At 38.4% G+C, this 8,667-nt stretch overlaps 1 protein-coding gene across 1 annotated transcript in view; it reads right to left on the bottom strand.

Annotated features, from left to right (window-relative positions):
* Nucleotides 1-2,292: 2,292 nt before the first annotated feature.
* Nucleotides 2,293-8,667, bottom strand: part of LIN7A (lin-7 homolog A, crumbs cell polarity complex component) — a 152,031-nt gene continuing 145,656 nt past the window's right edge. The window contains exon 6 of the mRNA XM_003783384.3: nt 2,293-2,617. The gene's annotated coding sequence lies outside the window, so the exon portion shown is untranslated. The remainder of the gene's footprint in view (nt 2,618-8,667) is intronic.

The following is an 8,667-nucleotide window of genomic DNA, read 5'->3' as shown; positions in this document are numbered from 1 at the left end:
TACTTCGGTATGATTTGGGACGTGTCAGTGGCTCATGATCATTAATAATGAAAAGCATTAGTACACGTTGTGATAAATTCTTCCCTTTTCCTTCTGACTTCCGTGTAACTTAAGAGAACCAAGAGGCCTTTCCATGCATCTTCGGAATGGCTATTTTTGGTTAAAACTTTAGAGAAAGGCTTACATTTCAACTAACTAAATTTTACTGGAGAAAACTGGCCATCTGTATGTAGGGTGACATTTAATCTATCCTAAATGCAGCAGGTGTGATAAGTGCCCCTTCACTTTGACAAAACAATCTGGCGTACATTCATCAGCATTTAACATTATGCAAATGAAGCATAAGATACAGAGACTTCTAGAAAACACAAATGTAAACTACCTGCTTATTTGACAGTTTCTTTTGTACATCCTGACGATATTTGTATTGACATGAAACTATGTGATAACTTTATCATTAACCGAACACTTACAGCTAAGTGAAAACATACTCACCAGAAGCTCCAAATTTATACAATGTAGTGAAATGACCATTTTCTCATGTCAAGCATGCAATGATTTCCTTTTATGAGAATCTTGTGGCATTGCCCGAATAGCTTTAATATTCCTTTGTTAAATGATAACTAAAATATATATGTCTTATTAAACTTTTCTTATAAAAATGTGAACTATCTCTTTCAAACTGAACACTACTCACTCAGTCTCCACTCACTCTTCTTTGTCGTGCTTGTCTGTTTTGTAAATCTATTTTACATAACATTCAGGGTCCTTACTGCCCCTCCTCCCCCTCTCCAGTTCACGCTAGGGAAAAATGAGATGCATTCAAGGATGGGAATCTGGTACCATGTTGCTGAACTTAGCATACCTCTGGTGTCTTTGCTGTCTGCCCTGGGGAATACGCAGGGTGATGAGCGGGGGGGAACTTGGCATTGACAATAATACCACCCAAAGGGGCAACGTAAAATGTACTGGGTAGTTCTGAATGGTTTTATTTCATTTTCAAGAAGGCAATCTTTAAGCTGAGCTTCATAAATATGTAATTTGGGGGCCTATCTGAAATAATCAAATTTGTTCTTGGAGAATATTTTGGGGACTCAATTTGTACATTTGAAAACCAAGGCAATATTCAAATAATTGCCTCGGTTTTCCTGATCTATTTAGAATGTTTCAACTGGGCAATCATTGTTTCTTTCAGGTACATTTTTGTGCTTAAGGTATTAAGTGCTGATAATTATTGCTTCCTTTTCATTCGGTAAGTAAAATCAGGCTTAGGTGCCTAGATTTACCAGTAAGTCAAAAATTATGATCTGTGTAGGTGGTTCCAGCAGATAATTTTTCAGTGAATGATACTTTCTGGAAGATGATATTACATTGTCTACTTACCTATGGGAATATGTGTTACAAAGTCAGTGTCTTCTCTATAGAGGAAGGAGCATCTGGCATGTGTCATTGGTTCTCATGTGTCCAATTTTAAGAAGAATGTCCCTCAAATCCGGTTATTTGGGGAAAGTGACCTAAGCTTTGTGTGACATACATATTTGAATATATATGCATGTATATTGTAATTTAATTTTATGAAGCCCTAAGCTTTAAAGTATTAAATAGACTTCTACGACAGCACATCAGCTTTGGTAGTTTAGATTTCTCCAGAATTTATCAATCAAAAAATATAAAACTTAACTAAGAACTATTGAGAGTGGGCTGACAGGTATCCTATGAAGATCAGTTCATGAAAGTAGGCCCTTTGCTAGTATTTTCTTACCAGACTCAAAACACTTGGTAAGAAAAAAAAAAACCCTAAATGGTAACCAATGCACCTTGATAATATATGTATTTAGTGGAATAAATATACATTATATTATGATAGAATTAATAATAGTAAATACAAGTAATACTTAAATTAAAAAAATATAATACTAGAGTTCCTATCCTTGCTTCTAGCAAACTGAAAAGTTGAGCCAAGATTGCTCCACTCTCTGAACGTATAATAAAATGGATGGCAACAAAATCAAAAGCCAATTGCCTCTAGATCCCGAACATACTATAAACATTTTATAATAACTCGCCATTTTCAGGAGAACAGAGGTTGTATTTGCAATGAACTAGAACTTCAGTTCAGACAGCTCAGCGATATGGACTGTGGAAGGGGTCAGGGTGAGGAGCAGATATGTAGGTTTCTTTCAAGTGGCCACAACCTTGAACTGATGCAGTTTGAATTACAGGCTAAGGAGGGGTTTGCTAATCTCTGCAAAAGCTCTGGACCAGAGATGCATTTAATCCTGGCCCTGGTGATTTATTCAAAAGTCACAGACTTTACTGTTCCTGCACCGTTTCAGTCTGCAGACTGGAAAACCTCTCCCTCTACACACTGAGAATTCCCACCGCAGTGAATGGAAGGTCGATGTGTGTGGCGAGCGCGGGAGCAGTGGGGGTTGAAGCCCAGAGAAAGACGATGTCGAGTGGCCTGGTAAAGAATTTATACACCACGTGTTCACAGCTTCTTGATAGGTATAATTATCAGTGTTGTCTTTTCCTTTGACTATGTGCTGGGATTCTGAAGCCCGGTTTCAAATTGGTGAATAACAGATGTTTGATCAAGTAGCTTTTCCTCCAGGGCCTGAAAGGGGGGAAAGAGTAAAGAGAAATCGGTGATTAGTATTCATTTGTCAACTATGATATGCTAAAAATATCAAAAGAGCATGTGCTACGTGAGAACAGCAAGGCTTATTTTGGGCGTTATCATTCATGCCTCATCTTCCACACAGGCAAAAAAAAATCTTGTTTGATGTTTGCAAAGGAAGTAATTATCGAATGAGGATGGAAAAGCCACAGTTATTCCCTAAAATGAAATAAAGAACACCAGTGTGGAAACATTTCAAATGTAAAACAGTTCTTCCTCTCATTTCCAGATGATTCTATTTTTTCCCCATGAAAGTAAAGAATAAATAACATGTAAACTGCCACTCCTAAGGCATTTCAGTTGTGCTTTTTGTCAAGGTACAAGCCCGCAAAGCCTCTCTCCGCTAGGCTAGAAGCACCAATGTTTCCACTCTGAAGCGTACACTAGACCGGTCTCTCCTCCCATGAGGTCAGCCTGACACCATGGGGAACTGCGTAGCAGCTGCCCTGCTGGTCAGATGTAGAGAGGCAGGCTCCCCACAGCCCTCCCCGCACCTGCCACTCTGCCATTCCTCGGAGTCGGGTCTTTCAGAGGGAATGATGGTTTTCAGTCTTTGTTCTTAAAGCTGCTGATATTTTTATTGTATTTTCTTATTGGTTCAGGTTAATTGAGAGTACAAAGAATTAGGTTACACTGTTTGCATTTGTCAGGTAAAATCCCTCTTATAATTGTGTGCCGTCCACAAGAGGTGTGCCAGACACCATAATGTTGTGTCCTTTCTAGGGGAGCACCCCATCCCCCTCCCTCCTCCCCCTCCGTCATTCCCCCCATCCCCCCTTGAACTGATTTGAGTTTTTCTCTTATGTGGGAGTGTATTAGACACTCCACCGGTTTCATATTAGAAAAATCATTTTACCACAAGGACATTTGCACTAGACTATTTTTGTTTTTGCTTTTTGTTGTTGTTTTTGAGACTGAATCTTACTCTGTTGCCCAGGCTAGAATACTATGGTGCCAGCCTAGCTCACGGCAATCTCAAACTCCGGGATTCGAGTCAGCCTCCTGCCTCAGCCTCCCAAGTAGCTGGGACTATAGGCATCCACCACAATGACTGACTTATTTTTTCTATTTTTTGTACAGATGGGGTCTTAGTCTTGCTCAGGCTGGTGTCCACCTGGGTAGCTCAGGCACTCCCCCTGCCTCTGTCTCCCAGAGCGCTAGGATTACAGCCTTGAGGTACCTACAAAATGGATTTTAGTAAAATTCATCTGCCTGCCTGCTGTGCATTGACAGTCTCCAGCTGCCACCCCTTCCAAAGACGTGCCAACCCCCCATCCCTGCCCCCTGGAGGCCTGAAGAGTGGGCAGAAAACAACGCATATCGTCAGGAGTCATCTTGCAAGGTACATCATATCAACGCACCGTGAGCCATGAACGTTTTAACCACAACCGTGCGAACACTGCCACCATTACTACTATTATGGATTAAAATTGGTGCTCATCGTCACATACTATGCCAAGAGTTTTACATAATTTTTGTCTCATTTAATCTCCACAACAGACCAGTTTACTGAGTCTTAGACTGAATAACTTCCTGAAGGTCACTGAGCTACAAAGTGATACGAGATCTGAAGACTGAGTTTTTAATGAATTAAATTATCATATCATTACATACGCTGAGGGAATGGTTCCCAGAATAGGTGAGTTTGGGTAAGAGTCTCGGATCACTCCATGTATCCGGAGCAGGGAGTAGGGGAGTAGGCCTGAGAGATGTGCAGGCCCCTGAGAGCACTAGTCATTCAAAATGTGGGTCACCGAAATACTTTTTGGGAAGTACCGTCTATGCTAAATGTTCTTAACATTTACTTACCTCACTCCTGTGATTTATAATTGTACAGATTAGTGACTTTTTTTAAAAAACAAAAGCCTCCTTTTCATGAGTGTGAATTTTATTGATGAAATTGCCTTGCTAACTCTTACATGAGTCACTGTAATAAGCGGAATAGTCCCTCCCTAACCCTGAATATGTCCATGTCTGAATCTCCAGAACCTATGAATATGTTAGATGACGTGGCAAAGGGAAATTAAGGTTGCAAATGGAATTAGGATTGCTAATCAGCTAATGTTAAAATAGAGAAATTACACTGGATTATCCCGTTGAGCCCAATGTAATTAAAAGCAAAGGTGAGACCTGGTTGCTACAAAAATTAGAAAAATTAGCTGAGCACGGTGGTATGCACCTGCAGTCCCAGCTACATGGGCGGCTAAGGCAGGAGGATTGCTTGATCTCAGGATTTGAGGTTGCAGTGAGATTTGATGAGGCCATTGTACTCTGGCCTGGATGACAGAGCAAGACCCTGTCTAAAAAAAATAATAAAATAAAATAAAATAAAAGTGGGAGGGATGGGCCAAAGAAATAATTTCAAGAGAAATTAAAAAAAATACTCTAAACTTAAAACTGAAAACACAACTTATCAAAATTTGTGGGATGGAGTGTAAGCAGGGATAAGAGGGACATTTATAGGACTGAATGTGTATTTTGGAAAATAAGAAAGATGAAGTCAGTCACCTAAGCTTCTGTTTTATGAAAGGAGAAAAGGAAGAGCAAATTAAACACAAAGTGAACAGAAGAAAGACCTAGCTTATTCCAATTGGTGAAATGTCTTCCAGGTTTATCTACATTCCAAATGACAGGATTTCCCCCCCTTTTAAGGCTGAATAGTATCCACTGTGCATGTATGTGTGTGTCCATTTGTCTGATGTTAGATACTTAGTTTGCTTCCTTATCTTGGCTATTAGGAATAATGTTCTCATCAACATGGGAGCACAGATATCTGACACACAAATTCTCTTTGAATTTGTTTTCAATTCCTTTGGATGTACACCCAGAACTGTGATGGCCGCATTTTATGGAAATTCTTTTTTTAATTCCGGAGGAGCCTCCATATTATTTTCCAAAATGGTTGTGTGGCTTTTACATTCTTATCAACAGTGCCTAAGAGCTCCTTTTTCTCCATACTCTCACCAAAAGTTCCTATTACTTTATCTTTTTGATAGTAGCTATTCTAATAAGTGTGATGTGAAATACACTGTGGTTTCCATGTGCATTTCCCTGATGATTAGGGATGATGACCATTTTTTCATGTATCTGTTGGCCATCTATTAGTCTTCTGAGAAGGGTCTTTTTAGGCCCTTTGCCCAACTATTGATTGTTATTTGGTTGTTATTGTTGTTACTGAGTTCCTAATACATTTTGGATATTAGTCCATTATTATATATATGGTTTATAAATATTTCCCCCTAGTTTGTGGGTTATTTATTCCCTCTATTAATTATTTACTTTACTGAACAGAAGCTTTTTAATTTGATGGAACCCCATTTGTTTCCTTTTGCTTTCGGTGCCTGTGCTTTGGGAGGCACACCTAAGCAATCTTTGTCCAGACCAATGCTGTGGAGCATTTCTCTTATACTTTTTTTATTAGTTTTACAGTTTCAGATCTTATGCTCAAGTATTTAATCTCCTTTCTGTTTGTTTGTATATGGTGTGAGATAAGAATCCAATTCCATTTTTCTGCTTGTGCAGATCCAGTTTTCCCAACACCATTTATTGAAGATATCGTCCTTTCCCCATTGTGTGTTCTTGGAAACTTTGTCAAAAAATCAATTGACTGTAAATGTGTGGATCTATTTCTGGGCTCTCTATTCTGGTTGATGTGTCTGTGTGTCTATCTTTATATCAGTGTCATGTTGTTTTGATTAGTGTAGCTCTGTAATAGATTCTGAAATCTGAAGTCAAGTATTGTGATGTCTCCAGCCTTGTTCTTCATGTTTAAGACTGTTTTGGTTTTTTGAGGCCTTTTCTGCTTCCATACAAATTAAAACATTTTTTCTACTTCCACAATAAGTGACATTGGAATTTTGACAGGAATCACAGTAGATTCTACAGAATTATAACATAATAAGTATGGATTATTTTAAGCCACTCCATTTGTGGTAATTTTTGATGTTGGCAATAGAACACTAATGCAGCTTCAATGAATTACTTTGCAGCATGGGGTACTGTTTTTGAGGTTAAGTGATAGGGGTAATTTGGGTAACTCCATGAGATTGAATCCACAGAAAAGTCACTTGTGTGTATGAGATGGGATAGGAAATGTAGGACAGGATCCACTGAACAAAGAGGCCATGTGGCAGAGTGGGTAAGAGCAAAATGCTTTAAAACCCATGGTCTGGGTTTGAGTCCTGGCCCTAGCACTTGCTCACTGTGCTGTGCACATTTTTTTTTAAACTTCTACCTGTCTCAGTTCCTTACCTTAAAACAAGATTAAGAACAGTACCTAATCCTCTTAAGGCTATTGTGAAGATTAAGTAAGTTAATATATAGAAGTGCTTATAAAAACTTTTAGCGCACACACATTGTTTAAAGAAGTGTCAGTCAGCATTAAAATTATTTCTGCTCCAGTTTTCTGTTTGGTAACTCTGAGTTCTGTGGATAAAATCTCATCAGAGTCACCCTGGTTCTCTTCCTGACGAGGGTGAGAGTTTGGAATGTCATTCCCTGGATTAGATGATCAGGGTCATGGGTGTCATCTTGGTAGCAGAGGGTAGAGGGGGGTTTCAGTAGAGGGAAAAATAAATGAAATTGGGCTCTACAAAGGAGAAAATAGTGAGGCCACTGACAGAGGTGAGCTCCTTTGTAAATCTGTTAACATACAGCCTTGCTTTGACTGTAATAAATTCTTCATTTTTTATCTACCAGCAGTTGAGGTCAGGGATAAGATTTAGGTCTTGACTTCCTTAGAGTTTTGAAATCTTAAGGGGTATTCCTGCTCCTTCTTACTTTTATTCTTTGGGAGTCTGGGTGGAATATACGAATATACATGAAGTCACAGTTTAAAATGGAGATGCTTAAAGCTGAACAAATGGAACATTTTCTCAAAAAAAGAAATGTAATTTACATTTTACAAAATGTATTATGCGTCCTGATTATCAAATGTAGAATTTAATGAAAAATATAATTGATTTTTACTTTAAGAGAGTTTAAAATTTAAAATATGTGTGAGAGCTGGGCATGGTGGCTCATGCCTATAATCCCAGCACTTTGGGAGACTGAGGCAGGTGAATTGCTTGCGGTCAGGAGTTTGAGATCATCCTGTGCAACACAGAGACTACATCTCCATGATAAATTTAAAAAAAAAATAAGCCAGGTTTGGTGGCACTTGTTACTAGGGAGGCTGGGGTAGGAGGACCACTTGAGTCCAGGAATTCGAGGCTGTAGTGATCTATGACCTGCAATGGCACTTGAGCCTGGAAAATAGAGGGACACCATGTTTCTAAAAAAAAAAATGGAAAGGAAAGGGAAAGGAAAGGAAAGGAGAAAATAAAAAGTAGGTAAAGGAAACAAACTTCCCACATAGTTCTTGCATTTGACCTCTTCCTATTTGTATTTGTGGCTATCATTTACCATTGCTAGGCACTTCATAACTTTTATCATCTCGGATAAAAGAAATATTGCTTCTCACTTAGTGAAGAGAATTATTATGTCGTCTAATAAACAATAAGATAGTACTTGACAAGTATTTTGCTTTACCTGATCTTTGCTCCACTGATTAAACTTGAAAAAAATCTGAGATCCGTTTCAAATTAGATAGTCAAATTAGCTGCACATCTTCTCAGAAGCAACCACTGTATGAGTTAGCAAGTGTAACAAATTTCATTTAATCTTTAAAAATCAATGTAATTAAAATGCAATTAAGAGCTAATCTAGGTCTCTTTGACAGAATTCACCATAAAATCCGTGGATGATGTGACTTGGTTATATTTTATTTGTACCTGAAATGGTCACTACAGTTTCTTCTCCAGGGACTGTGATTGTGTGTATTGCCAGTGCTATCATGGCAGGCAGAAACACAAATTTCTTATTCACTTAAAAATAACTTTTCCAAATCCCCGGTTAGACAAAACATAGTTTGTAAATACCTTTTATTTAAAAAAAAAGTTAAGTGTTTGGTGATGAAGCAATAGGGAATCCTGAGATTTTTTTTTTTT

This window comes from Otolemur garnettii, unplaced genomic scaffold, assembly GCF_000181295.1.
Source record: "Otolemur garnettii isolate 467f Iridium unplaced genomic scaffold, OtoGar3 scaffold00007, whole genome shotgun sequence".
In the NCBI taxonomy this organism is placed as follows: Eukaryota; Metazoa; Chordata; class Mammalia; order Primates; family Galagidae; genus Otolemur; species Otolemur garnettii.
Note: the sequence above shows the minus strand (reverse complement) of the source record. Positions and strands in the feature narration are given on the sequence as shown.